A 20,434-nucleotide genomic window follows, 5' to 3' on the forward strand; every position below is an offset into this window, starting at 1 on the left:
CCAGTGTCCCACGTAAAAACTGACAATGGGGAACAGATTGTATTCTAAGTGGGTGCAGCTTATTCGGTGTTTAATGTAATTTGCCGGTTTAATTAATATAGATATGTCTTCAGAGTTATCAGCATTAACTACGGAACTTATTCTATCTAGGTTTTCTAAAGGTCAAAAAAGCTTGTGTTGTCTCTATTGCAGTTTGTTAACAAAAATGTAACTTAAAAAGATGGTTAATTCCGTTTCAAAGTTTTCATGGATAATTGTTAAGATAGCTTTCAAAGTCTTTTTTTTTTGTTTTTGTCTTTTTTTATATATGAAATTTATTGTCAAATTAGTTTCCATACAACACCCAGTGCTCATCCCAACAGGTGGCCTCCTCAATGCCCATCACCCACTTTCCCCTCCCTCCCACCCCCCATCAACCCTCAGCTTACTCTCAGTTTTTAAGAGTCTCTTATGGTTTGCCTCCTTCCCTCTCTGTAACATTTTCCCCCCTTCCCCTCTCCCATGGTCTTCTGTTAAGTTTCTCAGGATCCACATAAGAGTGAAAACATACATACGGTATCTGTCTTTCTGATAGCTTTCAAAGTCTGTACTAATCTGAAACTTTAAAGCTTTGCTTGCATGATAATTGGTTATCACTTAGGCCTCTTCTAAATAGGATGAGGTGCTAAAGCATTGATTACTGAACATAGGTTTGTGCTTTTGACTTACTGCAGAGCAACTAAGGATATTTGGGTCTGATGGTAAACATGCTTGTGCTTTATAACTTTCTTAGGTTTTTTAACAAACTTCTCCAAGGTTTAAATTGTAAATGAATTTAACCAATTAGGCTTATTTGGTATGTTAAACTCTGGAAGCACTGTCAAACAAATATAAGCCTTAGGTTACATTTAGGTAAATGCTATAATTAGATTATATTGCAATTCTTAAAGTCTTGATAAATTTTCGCAATAAGGTCATCACTTAACTTTACAATTTTTAAGTGTTATGTGCCACAGAAATAACCAAATTTCCTTGCCAGCTATATTGTAGTCTCTCATTAGATCTTTAACTTTGCACATTTTTAAGTCTTTTTGTAAGTTTTGTGACTCTTGTTTTAAAACACTGCTGGTTCTCTAATGTTTGCTCTTCCAGATTAAGGAAACTTTCTCAAGATATCCATGATATAGGGTAATAGGATAAAGCATTCCTCTGTGAACAAATTAAAGCATTTAACTTTTCTCTCTACCTGAACCCTCTGAAATTCAAAAACTCTCCACAAGTGTTCTTTCTTCCATGGCAATTATAATTACTTGCATAAGTTCAACGAGAATCTTCTAACAAGACACCATTGAAAATATTGGTTATTTTAACAAGACTTGGACTGGAATGTCATATTTGAGACACATGCACAGACTCAGATATGACTACAGAGCTTTATTTTTCAATGTTTATTTATTTTTGAGAGACAGAGAGACAGAACACAAGCAGAGGAGGGGCAGAGAGAGAGGGAGATACAGAATCCAAAGCAGGCTCTGGGCTCTGTAGAGCCTGACGTGGGGCTTGAACTCATGAGCTTTGAGATCAGGACCTGTGCCAAAGTCGGACACTTAACCGACTGAGCCACCAGGTGCCCCATTCATACAGCTTTAAGGAGCTAAGATTGACTTTATGAAGCATGAAGCCAACAAAGCCCCTTGAAATGTTGGCCTGATAACTTGTTTACAGAGTTCCCAGCAGTCTTATCAGGTGAGGAAAGAATGTCACTTCTTGGCAGGTACAGGAACCTCAGGACACTTAGGTGTGAGAAATTCACCCAAATCAACAGGTATTGCAAGCATGTCTGATTGCAAGCACTTGGCTTGGCTTCTGGCCTGAAGAGGCTATTAAACGTTCAATCTAGAGATTCCTTATAAAAAGTTCCAGCGAAGCAAATTTTAAAAGATCTCTACGATCAATTAATACTCTTACCAAGCTTATGTAAATAATTAGGCTGAGTACATTTAAAAGACTCATATCGATAATGCAGATGACAGTTGGCTTGCTGATGGCAGTAGTTTCATGGAGAAGGGGATAAGGAAGGCTGGGTATGCTACAGTCAGTCTAACTCAGACTACTGAAGCCAAAGTTCTTCCAGCAAACATGTCTGCCCAAAAAGCAGAATTAATAGCACTCATTCTTGCTTTACAATTAGCAAAGGGCCTCAGAATCAATATCTGTACTGACTCTAAATATACTTTCCTAGTCCCACATGTGCATGGGGCAATCTGGAAGGAGAAGGAGTATCAACTCATAACTCTCCCATTAAATATGGATCTGAAATAATAGCCCTCTTAGAGGCTATATATGAACCCAAGGAGGTGGTTGTAATTCATCTCAGGGGACATAAAAAGGACAGATCCAGAGAATCTAAACAGAATAACCTAGCAGACTGTGAGCTGCACTCATATAAGGCAAATACTGAGCCTCATACCAGTCTTGACACCAATAAAAGATATATTCCCAGTCTATTCAGATCAAGAAACCCAAGTACCCCAGGAATGGGGATTCTCAAAAACTGCACAGGACTGGTTTATAAATGATAGAAGAATAGTCTTTATAGCCAAAGGCAACTAATGGAAACTAATACAGGGTATACACCAAGCTACTCATTTAGGTAAAAAGGCCCTGGGACAATTGGTTAAAGATACTTTGATGGGATTAATTTAACCACTACCATAAAACAAGCCTGTCAATCATGTGCTATTTGTGCATAAGCAAATCCAGAGGGTGCTATTTGCCTCCTGCCTCTTTTAAGGCCACTCCAAAGGCAGGGAATGTATCCAGGGAAGGACTGGAAATTAGATTTTGTACAAATGTCATCATGCAAAGGGTATAAGTACTTATTGGTTTATGTAGATACCTTTACTGGATGGATAGAGGCCTTCCCTTGTAAGACCAAAAAGGCCACTGAAGTGACAAAAACTTTGCTAAGGGAAATTGTCCCTAGATTTGAACTCCCTTGGTCCCTACAAAGTGACAATGGACCATCTTTTATTGCACAAAACTCAACAAATAGCTTAGTCCTTAAAAAATAATTACTATTTATATTTTGCCTCGTATATACAATCCTCTGGAAAGGCTAAAAAAGCTGACCACACCTGAAAGCAGCATCTTACCAAACTAAGCATTGAAACTCAAGAAAACTGGGTTACTCTTTTACTGGTAGGGCTTCGCAGAATGAGAATTGCCCCACAACAACCAATAGGGGTAAGCCCCTTTGAGTTACTATATGGAAAATCTTTTCTCAATGTAGACCTATCAATAGATGGAGACTATAATGTTCTCTTAAATTATTCACTTGAGGCCAGGTTAATTCATAAATCTCTAAATGAACATGCAAACCATATCCTTCTTAAATTTGATCTGACAGCTACTAGAAATCCACCCCATAGAAACCCAAGAAATACTGTTTATTTAAAGAACTGGAAGTCTAATACAGCAGGGGATATAACTGCAAAATGGAAGGACCCTTACCAAGTCATATTACATATTCCCACTGCAGTAAGTTAAAGGGGCATTCCTCATGGATTCACATATCAAGAATTAAACCTGTACCTTCCTCATACAGGAATCTAAAAAAAATCTTTTTAATGGTTATATTTATATTTGAGACACAGAGAGACAGAGCATGAGCAGGGGAGGTGCAGAGAGAGAGGGAGACACAGAATCTGAAGCAGGCTCTGGGCTCTGAGCTGTCAGCACAGAGCCCGAGGCGGGGCTCAAACTCATCAACTGCGAGATCATGACCAGAGCCGAAGTCAGACACTCAACCGACTGTGTCACCCAGGCTCAACCAACTTCCTCTCATAAAGAAATCTAGTATGCCAGTTGATGTATCTTTTTATTCCTCTGAACCAGTGGAAGACCCCAAATTTCTCTTCAAATGACAAGAAAGACTGGAGGAAAATTATCAAAGATTTTTTATTTAGGCTTCTCTTTTTCTCATTATCAACCTTATTTTTTTGTCTTTTCCTGTGTCTCCCTGTCTGGTGCCAAGACTCCTTCACCGCCATACCTTCTAGCTGACAGATGATCCTTTCTACTCAAGGAGGTTCCTATATGTGGTCTACCTTGGACCGGCTGCCTCTGTCTTTGGTACTCTTCTATATAAGTACCCCAACTGACCAATATTCACCCAAAGGTAGAGACGTCTCTAAACCTCTATACAGCAGGAAGAAGTTACAAAGGAGACGATCTTCTACCCTCAGCAAAGTTAAAGATTTAACTGTCAAAATTGTTCAGGGGGGAATGATGTGGGAAACAAAAGCATAAGGAAATGGCAGGTAAAATTAAATTTCTTTATAACCTGCAGCCCCTTGACAAATACTTGAGGCAGGCAGAGTAAAACTTTTCTCCAGGAACTCCCTAGGGTCTTAATGTTAATGCTTTGCTAGAGGGAAAAACAACCTTAGCTTGACAATAGCCAGGCATCCAGTCTCCTATTAGTCTTTTTTAGCATATGAAAATCCCTTTGGAAACTTCCCCTTGTCTTTATCTCCCTCAACTCCCAAGTATATAACAAATCTCTCTTCAGGGTCCCAGGGCAGCTCTCTCAGCCCATTGGTTCTGTCCCCATGCTCTCATAAAATCACCTTTTTGCACCAAAGAGATCTTCAAGAGTTCTTTCTTGGCTTCAGCTCCGAACCCCCCCAATCACCCCAAAATCTCATCAGAGAGGGGCACCTGGATGGCTCAGTTGGTTGAGTATCTGACTTCAGTTCAGGTCATGATCTTGTGGTTAGTGAGTTCCAGCCCCAAACTGGGCTTGCTGCTGTCAGCCTGTCAGCATAGAGCCTGCTTCAGATCTTGTGTCCCCCTCTTGCTGTCCCTCCCCTGCTTGTCCTCTCTCAAAAAATAAACATTAAAAAAACATAGAATTCCATGGAGACAAGAACCCTTCCAAGATGAATTATGTAGAAATAAACAAATGAGAACAGAGGTTGTTTACTCAGAGTTTGCTAGAAGGGAACCAGCCACTATCACAGCATTTGTCTGGGACTCAAAGAAAGGCAGGGGAGTGGAAAAGCTTTATGGTGGAAAAAAAAAGCTTTATGGTGGGGAAGGTTTAAATTATGCTTTCATTGGGGGTTGTTACCATAGGGAAGCTGGAGGCAGGCTAACTAGAAATGGATCACCCTATGTGACTGTTTTGGGGGGCCTATCTGGCTTTGTCCAGTTGGTTCTGATTTGGGAGTGAGTGTAAAACTTATGGAAGCTAGTAGTCCCTGTCCAGCTTCTGACTGTTCTGGCCTGACTGCTGCAGAAATTTTGATTTGACTTTCCGGATTGTTGGCTGCAGAATTTGCAGGTCAGATGTCTGCTTTCACATATGGTCTTGCCATTGTCCATTTGTATATTCATCACTCAAGTCAAACTATCTCCAAACAGTTCGTTTGCAGATCCTGGGCACTAGCTGAAGATTGGGGTAAATTTATACTACGAGTCCTTGTAAAAGAGAAGCCAACAATTTTTAGCAGCTGTGGATGATGGAGTAACACATTTTTTAACCTGATGGGTTTCAACCCCATGACAACACTTCCCCATGATATAACTGCTAACTAGCTATTCTGCAGGAAGTAAGGGGCTGAAGAGTTAATTTGCAAGTTTCTAAAAGAAAGAATAAAATCTCCTGCAGTACTGCCTTCCTGTTTTAGGAAAATAAAAGATCTGTTGGAGAAAGAGAGCCTTAAGTACAGTACAGTTGTCCGCCTTAGGCATTTGCCTGTTTGTGAAGCTGTATGGGGCAGGCAGCTGAAGAGCTAGGCAAGGTATCTCTGAACTCTCAAATTTTCAGAGCTGCAAAGACAGAAAACCATGAGGGTCTTAATCCTATACTGTAGAAAACTTAGAAGGCCACATCTGTAAATAAAGGTGAAACAAAAGAAGACTATACCTTCTCAAAGCTGTAATGAAGCCCTGACCAAGATAAATCTTTGAATGGACTGAGAAAATAAATAGCTGCCTTACTAGCCTTACACTGAAAAAAAAAAAAAAAGAGAGAGAGAAAAAAAAAAACCAGAAGGGGGAAAATACATATATACGAAACCCTATTGTTTGACAAAATGCCTAGAATATATCACTAATATTCATAAACTTGTAAACTGGTAAGTATACAAAAGTGAGTATATATAACCAATCCAGAGAACAAAGAGACAATGGCAGCAAACCCAGGAATAATCCAGATATTTAGTTATTTTATATAAATTATATGTCAACTGCATATATTGAGTTGTGAATCAAGTATTTTAAAGCATATTTTAGGATATTTGAATTTTTAAAGAAACTAGTTACATTAATTAAAAGTTATATGTAAGAATATGCAAATAACCAAGTAAACCTAAAGTTGGAAAATGAAATGTTAATTAACCTATCATACAGTAAGACAGAGTGCGCACTCAGAGAAATAAATATCAACAAGAGAAAAATAGGTTACTGGAACAAAATAGGCTACAGATGGACTCATGCATACATAGAAATTTAATATAGGATAAATTTGGCAGCATCAATCAATGCTGAAATGAAATATCATCCATAGATATGGAGTAGAGTGACTCACCATATGGGGAAAGTGAAAAGTCATTATTCAATCTCAGGAAAAAGAGTCCCAAAGAGGTTAAAGAAAACATGCCAAGATAAAATTTCAAAGATTACAAAAGTAAATGAAGGGGGATATATATGTGACAAAGGGGTAAGAGTGATGAGAAATACTTATCACAGAAAATTAAAAAAACAACTATCAAAACAAAAGTGATTGTGATACTTCTAAATAGGTTTCTCTTCAATGAAGAATACCAAAATTAACATACATAGGAAATTGGGAAAAACATTTTGGTTTGCTCTAAATCAGAAATGAAACGATATTTACAATATAAAAGGAATATACGTAAATCAACAAAAATTCTGCAATCCACATAGGAAAATGGGAAAGGATATGAATCTGCAAAAAAGGAAGAAAACACTCAAGAAAACAAAAGAAATGAATAAAAAAGAAACCAGAGATACAATAGATAGGATCAACAAACTCAAAAGCTATTCTTTGAAAGAAACTGATAATACTGACAAAAATCTGGAAAATTAAGAAATGAAAAAGAAGGCACAACATCAGAAATTTTTTAAAAATTACTAATTCTATAGATATTAAAAATTACTAGAAAATACTATGAACAAAGCTGTCAAGTTATTTAGCACTGAGATCAAATAAGTTCTGTGAAATATATAATTTCTAAAAGCTGAATTTAGAAAAAAAAGTCCTGCGTAATCCCATAAGAATAAATCAGTGTTTTAGAATGTTCTTATACAGATCAACAGCAGTTTCAAATAGTTTTACTTGGTTATTAAACTCTAAAGGAACAAATAATTCTACTCTTAACTTTTTTTCCAAACAACGAAAAAAAAAAGGAAACAGTCATCAGCTAATTTGGTAGCATAACATTAAAATCTGCTAAGTCGGTATGAGAAAAGAAATTACTATCCCATCTTACTCATAAACAAGGATACAAAATCATAAGAAAATATTTATTAGCCAAATTCAGGAATATATTTTAAAAAGACTATAAATAATAATATATGATATATAATAAAATATATATTATACTAATAATATACATTATTATATATTATATATGTTATATATAATAACTATAAAATAATCATTAAAAATCCAACAAAAGTTGTTACAGAACTTTAAATAAAAATTTTATGTTTATAACATTATGAAGTTTAAAGATTTTTAAATAACTAAATATACAGAGTGATGGATTGCAAAGATGTCAATTTTTACTGAATAGGGCTACAGAATAAATGTAATTCCAGTGCTAATGTCAAAAGATAGTTTGTAGAAATAGACAAACTGATTCTAAATTGTATGGGGAAAGGCAGTTTTAAAAATAGCATATAGCCTTATTTATAACCAGAACATAATAGGAACCCCCAAAATGTGTCTGCACACTCACAGACACACACACATTTGAAACTGGTAGGAAAACAAATTTTATTTGCTTCCTCACCAGCATATATTAAAGAACTTAGAGATGTAATGTAAATGTAAAAGTGTGAACTGCAAAATCTAAAGCTAAAGATTCTTAAGGGGTAAATAAGGAGTAAGTCACATTAGTAGTGAGAATTTCTGAACCAATATAAAAAAAATTACTAAACATAAAGGAAAATATGAATAAATACATTAATACATTAAAGCACATTAAAAACAAATACATTAAAATACTTATTCATCACATTTCATGAGAGAAATTGGAAAGGTAGGTTGAAATGACATTTGTATAAATACGGATATTACAGTCATTTGGAAATAGCAACTTTGAATTTCCAAAGATTATTTAGTTTTTATTTTTTTTAACATTTATTTATTTTTGAGAGACAGAGCAAGAGTGGGGAGAGGTAGAAAGAGAAGGAGACACAGAATCTGAAGTAGGCTCCAGGTTCTGAGCTGTCAGCACAGAGCCTGATGCAGGGCTGAACCCACAAACCTTGAGATCATGACCTGAGCCGAAGTTGGACACTTAACTGACTAAGCCACCCAAGCATCCTGAATTTCCAAGGATTATTTTAAAAGAATTTGTACTTTTAAATCAAGTTCAAGTCTCTTCCCCAAAGTGGATTGATAACATTACTTTTTTTTATAATAAGACTTTTCGTCAGCATTAAAAGTCTGAATTTTATATAAATTCTTGGACGGCTGAGTCGTACCCATCAGTTTGTTAAACTTTAGAACCTGTCTCACCCTTCGTAGCTTTTCAGAACTACTACCTTCACTATGAAGTTCCATGAATTTTCCCAATTCAGATTTAGGCTTCTATAGCACTTTTACTTTTCTATCAAAGACATCATGGAGAAGATAAAAAAAATTGGAAACCCTTTCTGTATCTTCTACAATGCTCTCCACTCCATTTATTGACGACTTCTTGCAAGTTATTCGTCTACAACTTTTGGATCATGAATTTCATCAACTTCTTCTGGATTTTGCAGACCTGTGGTCCTGAACTTAAGTCTTTTGAGTCTTACTGTTGCATTTTTTTTAGTAAAACCAACACAGGGTAGAAGAACCAAATAACCATCAGAATTCTTGACTTCAACATGAACCTCAATCACAGCCTGTTTTTTGTTCGTTTGTTTGTTTGTTTATCACAGAGCACAAAAGTATAATCCATCCTATGGAAGTGGGTCAGGCAGTTTTTGCCCAGAACATCCTTGGTAACTAGCATGATTTTTCTAACTTCATCATTCTGCAAATCAGCAAGTCTCCCTTCAAAAACACTACCCTTGATGCAATCAATATACACATCAGAGGCAATTTTGGTTCCTTGAATCCTTCAGATTAGCTTTTTTCCAGCTCTACTTATATAAAACATAGCTGTTGCTTTCACATCATATCAATGTGTCTTTAAAAAACGGGTCAGCTACTTTCTTTTGGCTCTCTTTTTTGCTGCCTTTTGTAAGATGCTAGTTGTTGCCATTCATCATGGTGCAGCTCTGGGAGCCAAAGCCTTACACCCTTATTTTATTTTGCAACTTTTATGGGCACTGCAAAGTTGCCAACCCCAGTCCATAATCTCAGAAGAAGGAAACTACTTAGACTTTTAAGAGCCTTTGCGTGTGTTTGTACAAAGAATTAAATAACTATCATTCCACATTATTTCCTTGTAATTGCCATTTTTTTTTTAAATGAAAAGCTATTTAGGGTATATGTCTTGAGGAAATGATAAAGATTATGGTAACAAGGTACTATAGTGCGACTGTGCCATACCCCTGAAAAAAAACCCATATGTTGAAATCAATACCCAATGTGATGATATTAAGAGTTACTTAGGTCCTGAAGGTGTGGTCCTCATGAATGGGATTAGTGCTCTTGCAAAAAAAGACCCTACAGAGTTAGCTCACTCCTGACCCAGAAAAGGGTCTTTACCCAACCATGTTGGCACTGTGATCTCAGGCTACCAGCCTCAAGAACTGTAAGAAATAATTTATGCACTACTTTGTTATAGCATACAGAATAAGACACACAGCTTATTTAAGCATTATGTTATTTGAAAGTTACTAAGATCATTTTTCAATACAGTTTGGTGAATAAATATTTCAACCCTTCTTATATCAAATAAAAACCAATCTGGTTCTTTAAACTTAAATCATTAGCTTAATATGTATTTTAGACTCATTCTTTGATTTTACCTTCCCCAATTACTAGCATAAGGATTTTTTTAGGCATGTAAACACCCTTTGGAGTATAAGAATATTTTAAATGGTGAACTGCTATCACTTATTTTACAGTTACTCTTGCCAGTCATTTTATTACAATAATTAGGACTAATAAATTGGTCACGACCTTGGAAACCATACTGTACAAATCAATATAATCTACCAGCCTGTTGGTTGTCATAGAAACTGATCATAGCAAGCATGTTTAATGCAGCACACATTTATGCATAAATTAACAACCCACTAAAGTTTAAAAGTGAGCCTAAGCAAAATCATTTTTACCACAACTTTTATCATTGGTCTCTATTTTACCTCATGTGTCATTCCTTTTAAAACTGGAACTAAAAAAATACATAATATTGAACTAAATAGGTAAAGGATATACCTTTAGAGCTAATATTCAGTAGTTTTCTCATAAGGGAAGAATTCTCTCATTTCAGATTAAATAATGTATCAATATGACTTGTCCTAGCAATCGAAATGCCCTTGCTTCCAATGTAGTTAGTTTCCCCCTTCATTGCCTAACTGTACTAATCTGGGGAATAAAAAGTCTTGCAAAATATAACATTGGGATGCAGCGAACTGCATCATCTTAAGGATTTAAAATGCAATTTCTGAAGAATAAAAAGGATATAATTGGAGCCTTGAAACACATAAGCAGAGTTTTCTGTGCAAATAATGAAATATTCTTGTCATTCAAACGTTTCGTCCATAAACCATTCGGTTAAAATTATATGTCATTCTTTTACACAAAATGCATTTCTATAAATTCTTTCTTTTCATTTGTTTAAATAAATTACACCAAAACATAAAAATATAATCCAAAGAGAGCATCTCTATCTCAATACTGAATATTACCAAGTCTAATATAAAATTTAAGGTATGTTTACATTAAAGAAAATCATTAAGGAAAGAAGTTAAAAGAAATAGGAATACTTTAAGAATATCTATGTAAAACATACAATTATATATGCACACATATATGTGTAAGTATATAAGCATATATAAGAATATAAATTCATATAACTGTATGTACATGTAAAAAGAGAGAAATCTAACCATGTATCATGTATCCATCATTTGGCTTCGATGAATAAAAATTCATGACCAATGTTGTTTTATTTTTATCCCCACTAATTAACCCAATATCACATTATTTAAAAAACTATTTTATTAAATTTTTCTTTATATGTTTCATATGTGCCTCTTAAACAATCTTTCAAAAACATGATAATTACATCAACTGCCTTAAAGTTAGTTCCTAATTATCATCAAATACCCAGTGAGTTTTCAGACTTCCCCAGTTACCTCATATAAGAGTTTTGCAGGGGGTTTGTTGGGATCAGGGTACAAATGAGGTCTACGCAATGGAATTAGCCAGTGTGTCCCTTAGATTTCTCTTTATGTATTTCTCTTTTTCTCCTTTTAATTTTTTTTCTTCCCTCTGGGAATTTTGTGAAAATAGGTTATTCGTCCTACATAGTTTCACACAATCTAAATTTTCCTGATCACCTCTCTATTGTGTCTTTTAACATGTTTTTCTGCCTTCTTATTCTATGTGAATCAACAGTTAGATCCACAGATTCACTTTTCAATTTTAGAAAGAATTTTATATAGTAGATGCAAAGCACTTGCATCAGAAGTCCATAATGGCTGGTTTTTGACATTGCTCTATTAGAAACCATTGATGACAATTACCTATATATAATTAATGACTTCAGGGTTGCAAAATGGTGATACACTAATGCTAATACCCTTATTAATTTATTGGCTGAGGTATGTTTAAAAAAGAAACTTTCTCTCATGAAATCTTTGGTTACCACACAATACAGTTTATATAGGAAAATGGGAATTTAAATACTTTTTTAACAGCTTTCATAATAATAAACTATTTTCCTAGCATCTTCCAAGAAATTCAATAAGATTGTATATTTATATATATGCACCAATATTTACCACAGCCATTATTTCTCTTTTATACTCAACTCATATATTAATAATATCTTAGTTAACTGTAGAGTCATTTGAGAACTTAAAAGAATACTTATTTATAAATACAGTCCTAGGTGGTTTTTTTTGGTACCTCACTTATAAGAAAGATTGTGTGGCTTTTCCTTTACAACATACAATTATGTAGAGTTGAATATTAAGGGTTTTATAAATGATTTTTATATAACTTTAATTTTACTGTATCAACTAGTATTTCCTAATATATCTTATTATAAATATATAAACTTCTGTGTTGCAAAATATGAGACCTGAAAGGGGCAGATGATGTGGTGTGAGAAGGCTGCCTGAATGCATATTATAAAGAAAAAGATGGGGCGCCTGGGTGGCGCAGTCGGTTAAGCGTCCGACTTCAGCCAGGTCACGATCTCGCGGTCCGTGAGTTCGAGCCCCGCGTCGGGCTCTGGGCTGATGGCTCAGAGCCTGGAGCCTGTTTCCGATTCTGTGTCTCCCTCTCTCTCTCTGCCCCTCCCCCGTTCATGCTCTGTCTCTCTCTGTCCCAAAAATAAATAAACGCTGAAAAAAAAAAAATTAAAAAAAAAAAAAAAAAGAAAAAGATAAATGGTATCTAATATATATATATATATATTTTATTATCTACAATATTATATACAAACTACATTATATATAATATATATGGATATATATGGATAAGAATATAGATCATAATCATTAGAATTTTCTTACATTGAAAAAATATTTATGTATTACATACACATAAAATATTTTATCTTTATTATTTAACATCATTAAGTTCATATTTTAAAGAAACAGGGAGTTGTTTTTTGTTTGTTTGTTTTATATTTTCCCCTTATATAATTCTTAATTTAAAAACTTCAAAATTCAAAAATTTTAAAAATTCTCATGGCCACTCTAACATTGATTTCTTTCTTAATAGCTAGGATTAACAAATCTTTTAAGAATAAACAGAAAATGAACCAAAACTGAACAACAGGTTTATGATTTAACTATAGCTAAATACTCAACTAACTGCAACAAATTTTAATGGTATAGTTGTTTATTTACATTGTCATATTACTTCAAAGCATTTTGAAGTTAATTGTTGTAACTTATAAAGAAATAAGCACACATCAGATTAGAATATGACCTCTATTGCTTTTAAAATCAAGTAGATTGGCTACGTGATTTCTAGGGTCATCATAACGTTTTAAAAATTAAATAGCAATAATAACATTTTTTGGATTATTTTTTAAAGATAAAAATCTACAACTTAAACGATATAAATACAAATAAGAAGTTCTGAGATTTATAAGCTCTTTATGAGCTTAATCAAAAGGAGTACTATGCAGTACTCTGTGAGAATGTATTCTTAACAAAATTTTAATATAATTATTCTGCCCACATGATATACACATCACTATATGTATATGTGATATTATTATAACATCTTTTGCCTTATATTGATTATGGGATGTACGGTATTTTTACCAATGCACTGTACCTATCAAATCATTCTCTCAGCCCACTTATTCACAAGTGCAGGGAGATAAGTTTTGAGACATGATGAACTAATCACCAAAGAACAGATGTTTGTATTCTACACTGTACTTATTAACTTCTTAGAAAAACTTTCAGGTTTTATAAGCTATCATCTATTTAATATACTTCCAAAATAATGAGATGTGAAGTAACTGGTCAACTATTACATTGTTATTAAAATTAAAAGGTTTATTTTCTTGATGTTGTCTTCATGTAGAATCCCCAAATAATCTATGCCAAATTATCTAACATAAGTGGAAAATAAAACTCAATAGAAATTCTGAAAAAATTAAAAATGTTTAGTGCATAATATGGCTATAGGTACCATGCAAAGTACTGATTATATATAAAAGGAATGTATAATTTATTATTTAATACAGTATAGTTGGAGAGTGAAAGGGGGTACTATTAATAATTATGCTGAAACAATGTCTGTAAAATAAGTCTGTCTATGGCAGGGCATACTGGTTACACTGAAATAATTAAAACAAATTGGTCCCCATCTCCTTAGAACTTGTTAAAGTATGATAGCCATATTATACATAAACAAATATAAATTTTAAAATTATTTAAGAGCTGAATAGGCATAGTTGTAAGGGAACTGGGTATGGTACTAACAAGATTTTAACACTAAACTTGCTACCCATATCAGTAGTGTTACGTGACAATCATATTTACAATTAAAACCTTTGTCTTATTACCTATATTTAGCCTTCCTCTGCTATTGCAATTTTTTTCCACCAGATGGTAGCCAATAAAAGCAGGAAAAAGAGCGATTAACAAAGTTAAAAGAAACAAGATTATATTGAAACAAAACTTATATAGAGAATTAGATTATAGCTAGAGATGTGGCTCTGCATGTAAAAATTCCATTATGTCAAATAAATTAACAATAACATTTTAACCGTTTTTTTTTTCAAAACAAATATTGCCCCAATATTGAATCTGTACAAATCCTTCGAGTTACTTGGATTTTTAGGTCTCTCAGACGATTAAATAATATACACAGGAAAATGCTAAATTTGATCACTGGAGTCCATGGTCATTTTTTCATAGGTTATTCACAAGCATGAATATAGACTTTATCACAATTTTTTTCTGGGAAGAAATTTTTATTACTATAAATAAATATTTACTTTTATTTCCAGCGTAGATAATATACACTGTTATGTTGGTCTCAAGTGTGGACAATAAAGTGATTCAACAATTCTGTGCATTTACTCAGTGCGCATCACTGTAAGCGTGCTCTTAATCCCCTTCACCTATTTCACCCATCCGCTCCACCTACGTCTCCTCGGGTAACCATCGGTTTTGTTCTCTAAGAATACAGGCATTTTAAAATTCCTCAATACTTTAGGTAAAAGAAACACTGTGATGTTCTAACATATAATTTTTAGAATATACATTTTCTGACAGTTGTTTTAAAAAATGCACTTATCCTTCTTATCCAGCAAAAATCAGATATGTGGTATTATTTCCTCTGTGTGGAGTCCTCTCCTCTAGCCTTGTTAGTCTTGGTTTGTACATGAAGTATTCATTATTTGCAAAAACCAATTATCATCCCTGTCTGGATACATTAAGATTTTTTCTACAAGTCTTTTCCTCTCTATCACATTTTAAGCAACAGTATACATGAATTATTCATAGTTCCCATATTGCAGGCAAGTTTTTTTTTTTATTAAATTTGATCATAATAATAGTTATTACCCCAGTCATGGCAGTTTTATGAGTCTTCTTCAATGCCATTACCTGGAAAGATTTCAATCAAGAAATATAAAAGATGCAAATCAATTTCCATAATAAAATTAAACTGTACCATCTACTCCTTCATTCCAGCAATAGAGCTGATTGACAGCCTCTTCCTGATAGCTGGAGCAGATAACTTTCAGATAAAGAAATGGAGAATGGCAGATTATTTGCTCTTAAGAATTTCAGTGACTTTTTCCTTATTGTTGATATTTGATGTTTGCTAATCTCACTGGAACATAATATTTAACTCAGGGTCTGTGCACAAATTTACTTTCAAGCGGAGTATTTTCTTCTCTAATACTAGTTAATTTTCTCAGGTAGTTGTGCTTAGAATAAACACAGTGTTGAGTGCTAGGATACTGTTTTCCTCCTGCTGACAAATGTAACCTCATTCTGTACAACAAAAATACTGATCTGGGGAAGAAAGAGTGACTAATTTGGTTCTGGGTATCAATTTTTTTAATTAAAAATATCATATTTTTATTGGGAGAATTTTCTCCTACTAAATATATATATCAGCTTCTGCTCTCACACAATGAGAGGTATTAAGCTGGACTCTAAGTTTGCAGATTTAGACTGGAAATTTTTATGATGAGAGGCCATGATGGCTGAGAACAGAAAAACTGTTGTGAATATATGCATTACATACCCTGGTTTAGAAGAGAGGGTCTGAAGCCCTATCACTACCCTTACTTCTTCCTCAAACCACTGAGTGACTAGATGGGCAACTGTAGTAGCACTCATCTAATCCCTCTCCTCCCAAAATGTATCACAGGATTTGAGTAAAAGATGAGACAGCAACAATGATCTATTATAAGAATGTCAACATTCTTTAAGGAAATGGGACCAGAGATCTTGCAACTTAATTCTTTCCTGTTCTCTCAATAGCTCTCTCTCACCATTAATAATTAGCATCGGATTAACATCAAAAATATCTTCAGCTTATTATCTTTACTCTTCTCAAAACTTCTTTCATAAATACTTGTGTTGTAAGATAGTATTAAAATAAAATTTGAGTAATAGAAACAAATTATTTTTAGTGAAGATAGATAATTTAAAGTTCAGTTGGCAGCAGTAGGAATCCTCAGAAGTTCTAATCATATCAGCCCTACTTATCTTCAATGAATTAATTTAAACTTTACTTCTTATCTGATAACACATAGGAAGATTGTCTATATTTTAATACTTATCACTATAAACAGTTCCTCTTTAATTGTTTATATCTATAACATACTATAAATACTTTCCAGCCATAAATATTGGATATATATCCCATGTCTATAACAATGACCAGTCAATGCTTACTGATTTGAATAATTGACTGATGGATATACTAGTTGCAGAGGTAAGCAGCTTCCATAATTGATATACATTTTCCAGAAAATCTCTTCTAATCAATAAACAATTGTTCCTCTACTGCTATGTACCAGACATAATGTTAATTTTTGTAACCTATGGTGTGTTCACATTTATGCTGTTCATTCTCTAGTTTAATAAATGTCAATAAGTGTCTCATTCATAAAGACATGAAATTAATTTTAATTTAATTGTATCTTATGTTTACAGGGTAGAAGTATTATATTTTCAAAAAAATTGTTAATATAACATAAACATAAGATTTACATGCAAATAATTTGAATATAAAATTTTATACACTTAAAACTAGCTAAGAATAATCTTAATAAAAAATTAAAAAAAATAAATATCCTGTGACGCCTGGATGGCTCAGTCGTTTCAGCACTCGACTCTTGATTTCGGCTCAGGTCAGGATCTCATGATTCATGAGATCAAGTCCCACATGGGGTTCTGCACTGATAGCATGTAGCCTGCTTAGGAGTCTCTCTCCCTCTCTCTCTGCCCCTTCCCTGCTCTCACTCTCTCAAAATAAATAAATAAAGTTAAAAAACTAAATTTCTTGCAAAGTTGTGGAATGTGGGTCACAAAATTAGATGCCATATTCCCTAGTATATAATGAAAATAAATACCAAAATAAATTATGTCATTTGTATTACTCATGAACTACAGCCATAAGAGAGGTGACTAAGTTGAGAGATGATTCAGCCATAAGGAGATTTTTGCTATGAATACTGTCCTTAATGGAATCCAGATAATAATAACAAAGATAATAAATTTTACTACAAAGCTATGGTAATTAACACATGTGGTACTGGCATAAAGATAGACAAATAGATTGATGAATAATATTTTAAAGTCTAGAAAAAAACCCTCACATTAATGTCCAATTAAATTTTGACAAAGGTGCCAAGACAATTCAATAGTGAAAAAAAAAGTCTTTTCAACAAACGGTGTTCAGACAACACAATATCCACACACAAAAGACCTCATATCCTGTAACTCACATCATGTATAACAATGAACTTATATCCACCAAGAAGACCTAACAATTGTAAACATTTATACTCCAAATGTGAGAGCACCCAAATATATAAATCAATTAATCACAAAATAAAGAAACTCATTGATAATAATACCATAATAGTAGGGGACTTCAACACCCCACTTACAACAATGGACAGATCATTTAAACAGAAAATCAACAAGGAAACAATGGCTTTCAATGACACACTGGACCAGATGGACTTAACAGATATATTCAGAATATTTCAAGCTAACGCAGCAAAATACACATTCTTCTCCAGTGCACGTGGAACATTCTCCAGAATAGACCACATACTGGGACACAAATCAGTCCTCAAAAAATATGAAAAGATCAAGGTCATACCATGCATTTTTCAGACCACAATGCTATGAAACTCGAAATCAACAACAAGAAAAAATTTGGAAAGATAACAAATACTTGGAGACTAAACAACATCCTACTAAAGAATGAATGAGCTAACCAAGAAGTTAAAGAGGAAATTAAGAAGTACATGGAAGCCAATGAAAATGATAACACCACAACCCAAAACCTCTGGGACGTAGCAATGGCAGTATTAACAGGGAAGTATATAGCAATCCAAGCTTTCCTAAAGAAGGAAGAAAGATCTCAGATACACAACCTGACCTTACATCTTAAATAGCTGGAAAAAGAACAGCAAATAAAACCAAACACCAGCAGAAGACAGGAAATAATAAAGATTAGAGCAGAAATCAATGCTATCCAAATGAAAAAAAACAACAACAACAACAACAACAACAACAACAAAAAAAACAGATCAATGAAACCAGAAGCTGGTTCTTTGAAAGAATGATCAAAATTGATAAACCACTAACGGGTTTGATCAAAAAGAAAAAGGAAAGGACCCAAATAAATAAAGAATGAAAGAGAAGTGATCAAACCAACAAAGTAGAAATTAAAAACAATAATAAGAGAATATTATGAGCAATTATATGCCAATAAATTCGGCAATCTGGAAGATATGGACAAATTCTTAGAAACATATAAACTACCAAGACTGAAACAGGAAGAAATAGAAAATTTGAACAGACCTATAAACAGTAAAGAAATCGAATTAGTAATCAAAAATCTCTCTCTCAAAAAAAAAAAAAAGTCCAGGGCCAGATGGCTTTCCAGGGGAATTCTACCAAACATTTAAGGAAGAGTTAATACCTACTCTCTTGAAGCTGTTCCAAAAAATAGAAATGGAAGGAAAACTTCCAAGCTCTTCCTATAAAGCCAGCATTACCTTGATTCCAAAACCAAAGACCCCACTAAAAAGTACTATACACCAATTTCCCTGATGAACATGGATTCAAAAATCTTCAACAAGGGAATAGACAACCGGATCCAGCAATACATTACAAAAATTATTCACCATGACCAAGCAGGATTTATACCTGGGATGGAAGGCTGGTTCAATATCTGCACAACAATGTGATTCATTACATCAATAAAAGAAAGGACAAGAACCATATGATCTTCTCAATAGATGCAGAGAAAACATTGGACAAAATATAGCATCCTTTCTTGTATAAACCTTCAAAGAAGTAGGGATAGAAGGGTCATACCTCAAGATCATAAAAGCCATATATGAAAAGACTCAACACTAATATCATCCTCAATGGGGAAAAACTGACAGCCTTCCCTCTAAGGTCAGGAACAAGACAGGGATGTCCACTGTCACCACTGTTATTCAACATGGTATTGGAAGTCTTAGCCTCAGCAATCAGACAACACAAAGAAATAAAAGGCATCCAAATCAGCCAGGAGGAGGTCAGACTTTCACTCTTCACAGATGATAATCTGTATGGAAAACCCAAAAGATTCCACGAAAAAACTGCAAGAACTGATCCGCGAATTCAGCAAAGTTGCAGGTTATAAAATCAATGCGCAGAAATCAGTTGCATTCCTATACACCAACAATGAAGCAACAGAAAGAGAAATCAAGGAATCGTTCCCATTTACAATTGCACCAAAAACCATAAAATACCTAGGAATAAATCTAACCAAAGAGGTGAAAAATCTATACACTGAAAACTATAGAAAGCTTATGAAAGAAATTGAAGAAAACAAAAAAAATGGAAAAAGATTCCATGCTCCTGGATAGGAAGAACAAATATTGTTAAAATGCCGATACTACCCAAAGCAATCAACATATTCAATGCAATACCTATGAAAATAACACCAGCATTCTTCACAGAGCTAGAACAAACAATCCTAAAATTTGTATGGAACCAGAAAAGATCCCAAATAGCCAAAGCAATCTTGAAAAAAGAAAACCAAAGCAGGAGGTATCACAATCCCAGACTTCAAGCTGTATTACAAAGCTGTAATCATCAAGACAGTATGGTGCTGGCACAAAAACAGACACATAGATCAGTGGAACAGAATAGAGAACCCAGAAATGGACCCACAAACGTACGGCCAACTAATCTTTGACAAAGCAGGAAAGAATATCCAATAGAATAAAGACAGTCTCTTCAGCCAATGGTGCTGGGAAAAATGGACAACGACATGCAGAAAAATGAACCTGGACCACTTCCTTACACC

General features: G+C 34.0%; 1 pseudogene; it reads right to left on the reverse strand.

Moving 5' to 3' along the window:
• Window positions 1-8,690: 8,690 nt before the first annotated feature.
• The window catches only part of LOC115515012, a 44,207-nt pseudogene continuing 32,463 nt past the window's right edge, over window positions 8,691-20,434 (reverse strand).

This window comes from Lynx canadensis, chromosome B2, assembly GCF_007474595.2.
Source record: "Lynx canadensis isolate LIC74 chromosome B2, mLynCan4.pri.v2, whole genome shotgun sequence".
Lineage (NCBI taxonomy): Eukaryota > Metazoa > Chordata > Mammalia > Carnivora > Felidae > Lynx > Lynx canadensis.